The sequence below is a fragment of the Lissotriton vulgaris genome, chromosome 2_1 (genome assembly GCF_964263255.1).
Source record: "Lissotriton vulgaris chromosome 2_1, aLisVul1.2, whole genome shotgun sequence".
Lineage (NCBI taxonomy): Eukaryota > Metazoa > Chordata > Amphibia > Caudata > Salamandridae > Lissotriton > Lissotriton vulgaris.
The window spans coordinates 1032053954-1032068912 of NC_141687.1; the positions used below are offsets into that span (position 1 = coordinate 1032053954).

Consider the following 14959-nt stretch of genomic DNA (forward strand, 5'->3'; position numbering starts at 1 on the left):
AGCTTCACCACTGTCCACCTAGGATGATCAGGGCCGGCTTTAGGCATGTGCAAGCTGTGCACCTGCACAGGGCCACCAAACCCCAGGGGCCACCACACCAATATATATCCTTAATATAATAATCCTCTGAGGATGGACACATATTTGCGTGGCGGCCCCTGGCAGGGATTTAGCGGCCTCCGGCTCTGTTCCACTTCCAAACACCCTGACACCCCCCTCCTCCCACCCCTTCTCTGGCCTCCGCGCTCCGCCCCGCCCGGACCCCCTCTTCCGCGGCCCCCTAACTACGCTCCCTGCCCAGGGCCACCATGAGCCTAGAGCCGCCCCTGGGATGATACAGCAGTGGAGGAGCAAAAAATAGGGGGGAGTGATCTGTATATTATGCTGTTAGAAAATGCAGTCAGCATATTCTCTAGCAGTTAAAATATTATTTTCATTTGTTTGAGCTTGAAACAACATTTGGCAAAGTTATGATTTTGAGCTTGTTTTTTTCGGAGAATCTCATTGTTTTATATGATGCGCTTATTTTCCAAACCGTGCTTATTACAGTTGAGTTGTGACATCTCTACTTACCTGTAAAAAGAAAATCACACAACTTCTCAACTGTAGTAAGCTACTACAGATGAGTTGTAATGGCATGATGCCTGTTGTCAGACCCATCAGCTAAAGTGTGAAAAGCAGGTCACAGAGCAGAGATCTGATTTTCTAAAGTGAACAATGATCAGAAGAGACAAGATATTTGTGAACATGTTTATTTTGTCATGCAATAGCTAGTGACAAAAAGACAGAATCTCTGGAAGGTTTTACACATTCTGAGATACCATATTTTTTAAATGTGACTTACATTAAAATGAATCTAATATATGTTTGCAAAAAATGCTCTTTGCTTTTTTCGGTACGTTTAGTTTTGCCACACATATTCTCATTGTATTCGTCATTTCTGCAAATATCCCTACTGTTTCACGTGAAAGGGCAGGACACCAAGGATTTAAAATAACCTCTGCCATAGGTTTGAAGGAAATTGCAAGTAACCTTGGAGGTCCATGACCTTATAAAGGAACTGAGCCTTCACCGTTGTTCCCCTAAATGGCCACAAACTCTTCAGTGACTTATGATATCCCTCTAATTAACAGCAATGGTTACTTCATCCAATATAGTGTCATGCCATGGCAATAAAAATACATGTTGCCAAATAATGCATTATTTACAGCAACTGTACCAATAAACACATATTAACACATTTATTACTATATTGTCATGGACAAAATCCAGTTTATAACCACTGTAGAGCAACACTGATGTCAAGTAGTTTATTTGCATAGTTAATTAAAACCGATGCAGTACAAAAAATATATTCAATTAAAAACTGCCATACATAGGTATATAAAACTCTTGTATCTAAAAACGGTGCTATAAAAGCTTTCTATTTTTGTGCAGACATAGGAGCATAAATAACTTGTCAGTTTTACCAACTTGAAATATATGTTCGAAATGTCCTCAGACCCCTTTCACATTTACATATATTATTTCTGACTAGGTTCCTATTGTCTGCATTTCTGGCATTTTGCTACCGCACAGTCTCAAATATTTTACTGGTCTGCAGTTCAATTGTGGATCACTAGGTGCAAAACATGCCAGCAGAGCTTGCCTCCTGGTGCAAATCCCTTGTTGTATGAAAGGTTGTTTCAGAAATTTCTTTCGTGCTGCTGTGAGTTCTTTACAGGAGCATAGAAGGTGCAGCATGTCTTCCCGAGCCGACCCACATAAGCGGCACACAGAGCCTGCTTTGTTGCGAAGCCAGGGAGGGAGATGCTAGGCGCAGGGGAACAATCCAAATCTATATTTTATAAAAGCAATTTTTATGTTTTTATCATATCCCAAGTTAAAGTAGGCTTGGGCACCCAGCTTTGTATATTTATTCAGGGTCATCCAACCGTGGGCTCTCTTTGAGAGTGCGTCCTTGTCTTCCAGACATAAGAGGAGTTTCACTGTCTTCCACACTCATTTTTTAAAGGTTGGGGTGGTTATCGGTGATTCCCAAAGTTGGTTTAGCCTAATTTGTGTAGATTGCTATGTAGATATTTCACAGCTGTTAGTGTGGGGTGCGATTGTAACTTCTTCCACAGCCGTTCGTTTAGCGTACCCCGTTTGGCTTTTCACACTTTGTCCCATGCAATGATAAAAGCCCCTTGTCTAGCAAATGATTGTTAAAAAAAACGCCAAATTCAAGTCTGATTTGCGCAGGTGAAGTATATTTAGACAGCCCAAAAATAACCCTGTATGCTGTTGTTACTGTGGCATCGAGTGTATTCGCGTCCCTGCCTTTCTGTGCCTTGCTACCGTAGGTGATTGTTGGCAAACGTTTTGCCCGAACCACCTCAACGAGCGGCAGGATCGATGGGCCAGTTAGTTTAGAGTTTAATGTTTAAAGGGAAATTGCTAGTGCTAGACCTTTGTGCCTTATGCTGTTCTTCTGTGCCACAAAACGGCCGACTGTGTCCAGCTTCATACCTAGATATTTGTATTCAGTTGTGTCTTCTATTCTAGTCTCTCCCCAGAACCAGGCAGCAGTTTGTTGCCTTTTTTCCCAACTGTCATTGTTCTAGTTTTGTCCAAGTTAATTGTTAGATCCTGCGTTGTATTTAAAAGATATTGGAGCCCTACTTTTGTTTTGCTGATCAGGACTATGTCATCTGTGTAGAGGAGACAGGGTAGTAAGATGTCTCCTAATTTCAGGGCGTGTGAATTACAACTGGTTAGCAGCGGGACTAGATCAGCAATATACAGATTAAAAAGGGTGGGTGCTGAGACACAGCCCTGTTTCAAACCTTTTTTCGTGGGTATGCGCATCGACAGATACGTACCGTTGTCAAGCTTCGCCTGTAGCCATGTATTCATATGCTGGTTTATTTTTAATTTGAGTGAGGGTTGAGGCAGCCCCCAGCTGTGCAATGTGGACCAGAGTTTGGTGCGGTTGATGTGATCAAAGGCAGCTTTATAATCAATGAAGCATAGATGTAAAGATGTCCTTGTGACCTCAGCCTTGTCCATAAGCATAGCCATGCTTAGTATGTTAGTCATTGTCCCATCCGATTTTGCGAATCCAGCCGGTTGTAGGGGAATTGCAGATTTTTCTTCCGCCCATGCCTGGAGATCCTCCAGTAACAGGCCGGCAAAAAATGTAGCTTTGTTATCTAATAGTGCCACCAATCAGTAATTTTGTGGTTCCGACTTGTCACCGGATTTGTAGATTGGGGAAATGATTGAACCTCTCCATGAACTAGGCAGGATATTCAAAGTTCTAATTCCTCTGTAGAGTGGGCATAGTGATTCTGCCCAGAAGATTGCCTCCTGTTTGTATAGTGCTGGTGGTATTCCATTTGGGCCAGGAGCGCTTTCTCTTCTCCCCTTTCCTATCTGCCGTTTGATGGCTCCTACATAGTTAGTTCGGAAGTCCTCAGTTGGTAAGTTTGACCCTGATTTCCCAGAGTTGGCAAGATTGTTTTTGGCCCAGGACTTAGTTGTCATTAGGCAGTCTGCTTCATTTTGGCATGCTTGACCCTGCTCTCTGCAGTCGGTGCCTTGGTGGAAGTGGGACCTGAGGTAATTTGCCCAGACTTCCTCTGAGATGTTCGAGGAGATACCATTGTGATTGTTATGAATAAATCGATTTATAGTGCTCCAGAATCTGGTGCTGTTATTGTGTGTGACATCAGCATGTAGTGGCCCAGAGATCTTCCTCCATAGCTCTGTTTGCATCCCTTTTTAGTTTTTTGAGGACTACCCTTTGTTTTCGTAGTGCTTGTAGTTGTATTTTATCGCTGGGCCTTTGCTGAAGGTGTCTCAGTAGTTGGTGAATCCTTTTTTTTGCAAGCTTGATTTCTTGCTTTGCGGTGTATGATATGGACTCCGTGCCACTAACCCTTTGTTGGTTTAGTGGTTTGGTCTTAGTCACGTATGATTCCATCACTGATAAGAAGTTTTTCCATTTCTCAACTTCGCCATCTCCGACCCTCGTAGCAAAATGTGGTTTTGCAGTTTCCAGCATCTCACTGCCTGCAGCTAATGTCTTAGGTAAATGGTGGCAGTTAGTCCTTGAAACTCCTGACAGCATTCAAATGTTGGAATGACTGTTCTTGGTTCTATTTCTTGAGGCCGTTGATCACTATCGCCTTTATTGCCCAACTGAAAAGATGCAATTTGTTGGAAAAGGCCTAGGGAGACAAAAGTGTAGTCCAGAATTGAGCTTGTTTTTGTGGAGCTGTATGTTGTTACAGGAGGGTTATCTTTGGGCAATCTGCCATGTAGAGCCCTCAGGTTGAGATGTTCCAAGACCTCCAAGGTAATTTGTCCTATCTTGCTTTGTTTGCATGCTTGAGGTTTTTCTTGTAGCGGGATATTCCAATTTGTGTTTTGCAAAGGACTTCTTCGTCCAAGGAGGAGCCCTTAGGTTATGGTTTATGTCCCCGGTTAAGGTTAGATCAGTTGTAGGTCCCTCTCCTATATATGTTTCCGTAAAATTGCACATTTCCTTTACTAGTTTGGTTTTGTATTTTGGTTGAATATACACATTGATTATCATGATGTTAGTGTCCCTTTTGTTTGTCGGTGTTGACGTGAGGGATGCAATAACTGCTAGTGATGATTGCGTTGTGGGTCCAAAGACGCGAGCAGAAAGAACAATTGTATTTGCCATTTATGTGACCAGCCCTCCTTGCAGATGGCTGTATTTTGCCCCTTGATTGCATTTATGTAGAAGCGCAGGAATCCTTGGAGATGAGGAGGGTCTGTTACCCATGTTTCTTGTAGTGCCACAATGTCGAAGGCCTTGACATAGGTGACAAAGTCCAGATCAGCTAGTTTGTTGGCAAGGCCATTTACATTCCAGGAATCCGTACTGTCCCCTTTTTATTTGCTGTGTATGGCGGGCAAGGATTGCGTCAAAGTTTTGTGTTGTTAATAGTTCTTGCGATCCAACTTGTATCTTCTTCCAAAGCTTGCAGTATGAAGGGATCGTTACAGCTTCTCTCTGATTAATGCCTCATATCCATATTACTGTGCCCTGTGGCTCCTCTCAGCACTGATGTGGTTGGTCTAAGAGCAGCCATCTCAGGTCCTCTCAGGGGAGCGGGTTTAACGGATCTGGATATCCTGGTTTGAAATACCGGGCGACGGTTATCCCCCAGGATTTTAGGATGTCGCTTTCTGAGAGTATTTTATATACTATTATTGGAGAGGTCCATGTTGCTCTTGTTTTTTCACCTGCCATTAGGTCACTGCAATTGATCAATTCTATTGACTCCGAGTCTGTCATTTTTATATCTTCCAGTGATGTTATGTGAGATAATAGCTGCAGTGTGTTGCCTCGGTTCAAGATGTCGTGCCTCCCTTTAGAGGTGTATTCAAGTATGAACCATATCACATTTGTTTCCCTTTCCCCTGCCCGGTTGGAGACATCTTTTTGATTTTGTAGGACCGGTCAGTGGACCCCGTTTTGTGGGCATTCCAGTGCCATTTGGTTTCCTTCAGTAGGGCCTATATTTCCTTGCCATTTTGGGCGCTGGCTAGTTTGAATTTGTTTTTGAGGTATTAGAAAGTTTTTGGAAGTTGGTTGTGAGGCTGTTATGTCTGTGAACAGGAGCCTGCTGTTCCGTGCATTCTCTTCTTCCCTTTTGGATGTATGTTCACTGAGGGGGGTGTCCAGGTTCCCCTGATTTGTGTTCCTCCCCAAGGCGGTGTTGTCGTTTGTAAGTGGAGCTCGAGGGTTATCGAAGTGACCGTACTCATGGTTTGTTATAGAGATTTGGGTTCTCATCCCTTTTTCTCCTTCAGTTCTGGTTTTGATTTGATTTGCAATGGAGTTTTCAGCTGGGTGAGACTGGGAGGAGTTGTCTCTAGCCTCCTCCCGTGCTACCTCAAGTACACTGTTTCCTTGCTTTCTGCTTGGATAGTCTTGGGAACCACTAGACATATTTAAAGTGCTCTTAATGATGATAGCTTCTAATGTAGAATTGTTCTGTTGTGTGGCATCCCTTCATGCACTGGCGATGACCCAGTGGGCTGTTGCTTTGTCCCTTCTTGTGCTGATGATGCACCAAAGAGTCGTAGGAATCCATTCCTGATGGAACTTTGTTTCTGATTCTGACCTTTCCGTTTTTATGCACGTCTTTATTTTGCATTTAATTTCAGTTCCCCTTTGACTGCCTTTGCCTGTTGTAGCATGTGGCTGTGGCTAGGGGAAAGTGCTGTTATTTGTGGGCTGTTGTCATTTTTGGTAATGATTTCCGATTGTTTAGTTAGAGTTGGTGTTCGTTCCTTGTTGGCATGCACAGGCTGGTAAGTTACTGTGTCTTCCCAGTGTTCAAACAGAGTTTGCCCTTTAGTAGGCTGTGTGTGGGCATTATTTGATGCCTTTTTGACTTGTGTGCATAAGTCCGTCAGCATTGCTGGAAGGGCTTCTAGTTTGTCCACAATTGGGCTGCACCCGCAAGTTCAATGATTGACTGCCGTGCGATCCTGAATACTCTGCACCATCATGTTCAGATTTCCCAGCTTGCCATCAATTGATACCACGTAGACAGCCAGGGTGTTCAATAGAGTTAATTGCAAATCCATTTTATCTGTCTGATATTGCAGGGTCTCTACCAGGAGTTGCACAGTTTTAAGCAAGCTTGCCCAAGCGTCCCCATGGTTGGTACCTTGTACAATCTCTTTGAGATCAGCAGCCTCACTGTTGGTTTTGCTGCCATTGTCTGTTTTTGGTTTGCCTCCTTGGGTGGGTCTAGATTCCACAGGTGTACGAGTGGACAGCTCATGCTGCCCCTCCACTGTCCCAAAAACGCCAGTTCTTTTTTAGATTATCTGGGGATTCGGTCCTGTGCGTGTCCCCCCAATAGGCTGCCAGGAGTGCAGAAGCCGCAATCTGCTGGAACAATGTTTTTTTTATTTGAAAAACAACCTAATAACATAAGATATTCTGATTTGAACAACAACTTAATAACATACGATACTCTGCTTTCTCAAGGGCCCTGGCCTGCTGGACCCTGGGCGAAACACGTGTTGGCTGTTCTTTGCTTTTGCATATGTCTTCTAATAAAAAAAGACTACTATAACCGAGTACTCGACTTCCTGTATATATTAAGTCCAAAGCGAAATTTTGGGACATATTCACCCTGCAAAGTCATAAGATCGAGAGAGCACAAACCAATCACATGTAAATACTTACCTTAGAACAGGTGGCCGCTGGGTGAAACCGCTGATTTGGTATGTGCCACATCCCAAATTGGGTCCTGACGAATTGTGTGTGACTCCTGGTAACACCCATCATATATAAATAAAAAAATTTTGCAGATGCAGAGTGTAATATACTCTTTATTACCATTGTTGTGGAAAGGAAGGGGCATCATGACTAACTTGAGTCACTGCCCGACTCCCACACTCAACTTAGCCTATATATTTATGCATGTGCGCAAAGTTTAATATGCTACTTATTAACATTGTTGAGTGTGGGTAGGGCCCGTGGCTCACAAGAGTCAATATGATTTAGACACACATTTTGCTGTAAAGTAATTTTTGGCTTGGAAATACCTTTGGTTCTCTTTCACAAATCTGCATGACATATGGTAGTCATTTGGGTCATCCAGCTATGTTTTAGCATGTCACTTTTTGTGCTAATCTGTTTAAAATGGAAAGAGCTAAGTGGGGAAGGGGGGGGGGGGTACAAAAATAAGTATTTTCCATTTTTAGCTCCTGTATGAACTGCAAAAACAGCCAAACGGAATCATACCAAGTAGAACTTTACTCACAAAACCTGAGAACAAAGGTCACTGCGCAAAGCTGGCTCGGCTGGATGGGAGCTGGAGCAGGAACTGTCCTCAGAGCCTACCGCGCATGGCTGAAGCATGTGCACAGTGAGCTGACTGGGGTGAGGGATGATGCAGACATTGTGCCCCGAGCTCACTGAGTAATAGCCAACGGCTGATTTTAGGAGGCACAGAAGACTGAGGGATGGCACTTTGGAGCTAGTGTTGTGGCTGGTGAAGGGCATGGCCACAACTGTGCAAGTCCTGGCCATTGCTTGCATGGCCAAAGCACAATAAGCACAGTGTTGTGGGGACTGATGCTGGGCCTGGCTACCTGCCAGGACCTTCGCCCACAGCTCGCATTACACGGCTGAAGGCCCTTTACAGTGAATTATATCAGTAGGGGTAATAAAAAACAGAAAAGTAAAGTTATGCTTACAAATTTGATAGGAACCCCAGAAATATGCTGAAAAACACAGTAAATGTGAAGTTATGTTTTAAAGCAAAACTTTATTAAAGAAAAACAAAAACGAAAATTCATTATCTATGGTATGCTATATAAATCATAACTAGTGCTTCTGAACTACACTACACTGATTACATTTTACATGTCATAATCAATTACATCACAGATGACATGATTTATGACAACACTGATGACTTTAACAATGACATCACTATATGGCCAACTATAATGTGTGATGCAGAGTGTGTGCAAGGCAGCTAAGCACATGAAGAATAATGGTACACCTCTAAAAGAATGGTTTAAAAGTCAGAGTGCACTTGAAGCATATAGTGGTTTGTATACTAAACTCTGGTCACAAATCAACTCTGTGTGCCTCGAGAACAGAGAGATGGTCAACTTAAACCAAAATAGGGGGTAATGTTTCTACTTTTACTGCCGCTCACCACCAGGATATTCCTGGCAATGGTGGCCAGTAAAAAAATATATATATATATTCGCCTGCCACTCTAAATAGGGCAGACAGTCGGATGATTCCCACCTCAAGGCACATACTACCTACGCCGGTACGCAGTCTGTATAAACCTGGCAGTCTGCCTGACTAAAAATAGGGCAGGCACTTAAAGTTTGGCAGACAGGGTTCTCCATCATCATTGCAGCAAAGTAGCCTGCCTGACAAACTCTAAAATAGGGTCTTAGGTTGACCAAAATAAAGATCTTCAGTTTAAAACCCAGAAACCTATCCACATGTTAAAGACTTGATACCTCAAATAAATTTTGGAGGGTGGCCCGCCCAGGAAGTAAGCAAAGGCCGTGATATGCAAAGAGATTTCTGTGTGTGCGGGTCATCGAGTTGTTTCCCTAACTTGGACAACCATGTTTTGCAGGATGGTCCTGGCAGTGCTTAGGTTTTGATAGTGTTTACCAGTGCTCGCCACCATAACTTAATTGCCAGCACTGGAACCTATATGTGACAATCGACCACATGGAGGCAATGATTTTCCATTTTTGAGGAGAGCCCATCAGCATGGTGTTTAACAATTCAATATACATTTTAAAAAAAACACAGACCAATACCATTGTGTCCAGGCCATTATTATCGCTTTGGTTGGCCTGGAATAGTCTGAATTGTCACATTTGTAGGAGTATAATCATTAGTAGCAGCATTGATACTGGCATTTGGCAGTGGCAGTGTTGGTGGGGACAGTGGGTGGGTCAAGCTGCCGAGGCCTTGTGAAGAATACCTGGGGCCATAGCACATATGTATTTTACAAATCAAATTAAGCACTGGCCTGGTGGCAAACACAGATGGTCTCTGCCGATTACAAATAGGTCCAGAAAACTACCATTATGATCCGACAGTCCTGTGGTCTACCTCCAGGCGCTCCGCCTACAGAGACCCAGTACTTTCCACATCTCTAAATGGGTGAGGGAGAATTGAAAGTTTGGCAAAATTGTATGTACTATTGTGTCGTGCATGGATTGGTCTGCCAAAATTACGCCCTAAAAGGCCTACTAAGAGCATGGCGGGCAGCCTCCCATGTCAGCAGATACATTCGACCACGACTCCATTGGAAGAGGCCATGCGTGTTTAGAGAACCCTGCCTGGCAGAAAGTAGTGGAGCTGCTACTCTACTGAGAACAATGATCCGGTGCCCAGTGGGCACTATGTTTGATGGGCCCACTTTGCAATGTTTTCTGTTTCCTGAAATCATTTCTTTTCCGAATACAAACTCTAAAAGCAGGATTTTGTTTTCAGAAAACGAAAAAACTCTCTCTCACACACACACACTCACTCGCTCACACGCACACAAACACACAAAATCCCTCTTTTGTGGTGCTCCGAAACAGGCTGTGGCATATCATTCTGGCAAAAAACTGGAACAAATTCGTTGATCAAACTGCTGAAAACTGGCATGGAGAATGTACCCCTCACTTTAATGTCTGCAATAGGAAAAGGAAAGAAATATAAGGAAACCAGCTCCAGTGTCGGTATTTCTAACTTCTTAGGTAGAGATTTCAGAACTTCTTAGAAGAGCTACAGAACCTTTAAACAACAGCAACAACATTTCATAGCAGCTTCTCTGTTTTACACACTTACCAAGGGGCAGCCTACGACTAGAGTGCCCACCGTCTCTCTGAAATATCTGTTCCAGTGCACTGCAACAGTATCATTGCTTCTCCAGAGAGATGATTATGTTGATTGGGATCATAGATGGACCTCTTAACAAGGGCACTATATTTTTATTTGGACATGATCCTTATTTTTGAGCAGTGATATTTTCTTGTAAGTTTTAACAGGACTATTTTGCAATATGCTGTTTGTCTCATGTTTCCTGTACAAGGACCTCGACGCATCACAGTCATACATTGTTTTCTTTACACCTGGCTCTCGCCAATGGGATAGAGGAACAGACTTTGGAGAGCAGACGCAAAAAGTGTGAATAAAGTTGTTGCAGATAGTTGCATCTTTGACGCACTCAGGCAGTCAAGGAGGTCTGGTACCTATCTCAGGAGTGCTCCACATGGCAGGATGCCTTACTGGAAATGGTCAGCTCCTCATTTTGGATTAAGTGAATTCAGATACAACAAAGTGGTTGTTATTTCTGTTATCTGCAAGCTTGTAGTGAAGGATTATGGTTTTAAGGTGTATTTTTTAGTACACTTTAACTCCTCATTTTGCAACATTGTGTCCCCACAGGCACACTGACACTCATGTACAACCACATGCACAAATTGTTCACCCAAAATCCCATGCATACTTTGATACACAAAACACATCCATCACTTATCCACCACTGAACCCATGTATTTTTTACAACATGCATATGTTTTTCAAAAAGCAATGCCTATTGGGTCGGGTAATTTTTGTTCTGCCTTCTAATTTCAACAGCCTCTGGGTTCTGAGAATGAGGGCCAGTACATTAGCAATATTCTGCAGGTCTGGGACTTCAAGTTTGATTCACATGGACCAGGTCCACTATTACACCTAGTATCCACCTTTCTTAGACTTCAATTGGCATCTTTATGTCTACATAAACCATCAACAACGTCCCATAGTTAGTCTATCTTGGTTTTCAGGACTGCTTGCATAGCTCTCTCATGATTTCTGGGGATCCTCTCTCCATTAATTCATTACAGACGTCCCATAGTTTTCCAATAGCACTATGTGGTAATGTGCATATTAAGTCATGTCTTTATTATTTCAGTGTTATGTGTTCTGTAGTGTAGTTCCTATATTCCCAATAGGCTCTGCGCATTGGAATAATATATCCTATAGATTAGACGTAGGACTGAGGTTGACTAGGTCTCTATCGAATATATTAAACTTAATAGTGAATGCCAGCTAGCTCGGAGGTCACTAGAAACTTTCTCGAATTCACAATAAGGGATTAGTTTTTGACAATGACATAAACATGACAACTTTCTTTCACAAGAATAAGAAAAGTATCTCTAGAGTCGATTAAACAATAGATAAGTATTTCACTCAGTCACTCGTGCATGCTTCGTTTCTACAGAGGTGCAGAGAAATAGAGAGACGGGCGTTTTCAATAAAAGATTTTATTGAACAAATAACAATGGCTTAAAGTACTCAACTGGTGCTTCTAAAATACGCCCTCCCCAATGTACCTAACCTAAGCCTAGTATGCGGGAAGTTGTAAGTGTGGTGCAGCATAGGTTTAGTTTTTCTTTGCCAAGAATCTATCCAAGGTTTTTCTAAGTTCTAATCAGCTCCAAACCTTTAGTTTAGAATGAAGGAGGTCTGGTATCTCAGTCTCGGGACTCGATTTCCCAACAACCAGCAAGGGGAACTTGGAAACACTGGAGCTGGATTTGCGCCGAGAGAGATGCAGCCTCTCGATCAGTGCGTCAGCTGGAGGGTCGGCTTCCTTCGGCACTTGCTGTAGCGAGCTGCGTCGGGCAAGTAGATAGTCGATCCGTTCCGAACCACTGTGTCTTGCTAGAGCAAGTTAAGACATATTTATACCTTGAAGGTGTCTAGTTTGACATAAAGTCGGGTATAATAACATCAAGGGAATAGTAGTTCTTTGTAAAGTACATGAGTTCTTGGACAAATCAATATTCAAGCAAGAGAAGGTCCCTGACTGCTTTAGCCGATTTTCCAAGAAATCGTTGTGACGTTTTGATATGGGTTGAAGTAGCCATGCCTGTATTTAGTCTGCATGTGCTATGTCTAAATAAGGGAATGATTTATATGCCTATATTAGGGCAATGTGAATTGTACCTATATAAGGGCGTGAATCGGGAAAATTCACTTAGATCCTAATACGCCATACAACACCCACTCCACTTTATTATGTAGGATATTACTAAGTTCTAAACACATAACACATATCTAAAACATGATGTGCTAAAACCCCACCCAAATACATAAAAATGCATTCGAAATAGTTGTACATGAAAAGAGCATTTGTGCTGTACACATTTAAAAGCAATGTTTCATTCAAAGCATATAGATGACATTTAAAAAACGCTATCCGAATGAATCATGAAAATACATTTATGAAATGGCTCTTAAATACAGAAGAAAAGGTCGAGACCATTCCATGACAGAATATATAAATTGTTTGGTTGTGGACAAGGTCAAATATTGTCTCTCAGAAGTATTCAAAGAATTCTTGTTCTCTAGGAATAGTTCTACTTTAAGCAGATTACTTTGTGCCAAACAAAGTTTAATTTTGAAAAAAAGTCAAATCATAGAAAAATAGAGTTCCAAAGTTAGAAGTTTGTTTTTGAAAAGTGAAGGTTGAATTCAGAGAACACTGTGTGCTAACTTCAAAAGTCATTGTCATTGTTTGGAGAAAACATCAAATCCTCTAAGCTGGTAAAGAATTTGTCTACTACTGTAGGTGAAAGTTGGACTACCTCGTTAAGCAGATCAATTGCACATAGATGAGAAGCATAGCCGTCAGCGTCAGCCCCATTAGAAATGTTCGAAGTAGATCAATCAATCAATCAATCAAATACACTTATAAAGCGCGCTACATACCCGTAGATGGTACCGGTGTGCCTGTTGCTCCATGTATCTCATTGTCTACAATTTGTGTCTGTAGATCTCAACGAACGCCGTCTTCAGGATTGGTAGCCGCTGGGGACAACACAGTGCATGAGCCGTTACCGGTTCAAGCAAAGTATCAACTTCCGTTGGCAGGATTGATGGGAGTGTCAGACATGTCTAGCACACATTCTTCTCCACATAGCAGGCCTCATAGAACAGCTAAGATGCAATCTTGCCAGATTGGTCGGAATGAAAGAAACCACGTGGTATTTAGATCTCTTAAACGAGCCAAGCCCATAATTTGTATCATTCGCTCACGACACTTAATAGCCAGCAGGGTGTTCTCCAGGGTGATCTGGGTGTTGATGGTGACTTGACTTGCCATACCGGAGCAGAATGAATAAAAATAGTATTCCTGCTACAAGACCCAAAACGAGAGGCAGGCCGCCAAACACAGAGTGCCCAAAGTTTGGAAATATGCCTAGGACTGCTTCAGAGGGTGTTAACAGTCCCAAAAAAATCGTCTTAAATACATGTACAATACCACTAGTATCAGACATGTTTAAGATATGACCTAACATTTTGGGGAAATGTATAGGGCTATTTGTCTATAAAAGAGCATGTATCTCTGCAGACGTCCTTGCAACCTGCAGATCATACGTCTCTTTGGCCGAGGTCAGTGACACAGTTTTTTGTAAAAGAATGCCTTTCAGTCTGCTTAAAGTATCAATTTGAATAGAAGAGATGTTCATTGAAGGCCATAATGGCGACTCCATGTCTGACTTAGTTGTAGGAAACAATACTTGCATATAGCAAGTGACCCTGGTTGACACAGTAATGAGATAGGGGGTTCCTGGCAACATGCCACAACAGATGTGATCATTCAACATAATGTAATTTCCATTAGAAAGCTGCCTAAAAATTGAATCTATCACTGCAGCTGGAGAACCTTGCAGGTGGCATGATAAGTTGTTCGAGGAACCATTGCAGGCCCGTGTAAATTAATACCCTGACATAAGAGTGAACCACTTAGTGTGTTTTCACAATTTGTACCACTAAGAACCACTTCTTTTCCCTCACTCCAACATTTGTGTATAAGGTAAATCCCAGGATGTCTTGATGTATTCTTTACCCAACCTTTCATATACGCCCGCTGTATATGTTTTAAACAATACTGAACATGGAAAATCGTTACAGGCAGAGTGATTGTACCATGTATTATCCATTCTGTCGCTGGTTTCTCAGAAATAGTTATGGGTAATCTTTCTAGTTTTTCAATGCTCAGCACCGTATAGTCTGCCCCTCTCTGTGCCAAAGTGATTTGTTTATCTGTAAGGTTAAACTCAGAAAACAATGACGTGGTGTTGATTAGACACCATGGCACATATCCAGAACAAAGGTTTTGCAACGTCCAGCCCAAAAGCATTATAGAGCGCAATTGTGACTGACCATGCTGTAACATGACTAAGTCCTGTTCCATTATGTCAATGGCAGAGAATACTATGCTGTCCAAAGAATATCTTCTGAATGACAGAGTCATTAACCCATTGTCAACCACAGAGAGAGATTGCTCTAAATTAATACGATCAATTTCTTGTATCCGTTCTGCAGTCTCTGCTTGCGTTGTTTTCCATGCTTCATGGCATAGATACCGGCGTATATAAAATGCTCATG

General features: G+C 42.3%; 1 protein-coding gene across 1 annotated transcript in view; it reads left to right on the forward strand.

Annotated features, from left to right (window-relative positions):
• The window catches only part of CCDC148 (coiled-coil domain containing 148), a 1056272-nt gene that overhangs the window by 974174 nt on the left and 67139 nt on the right, over positions 1 to 14959 (forward strand). The window lies entirely within an intron of this gene.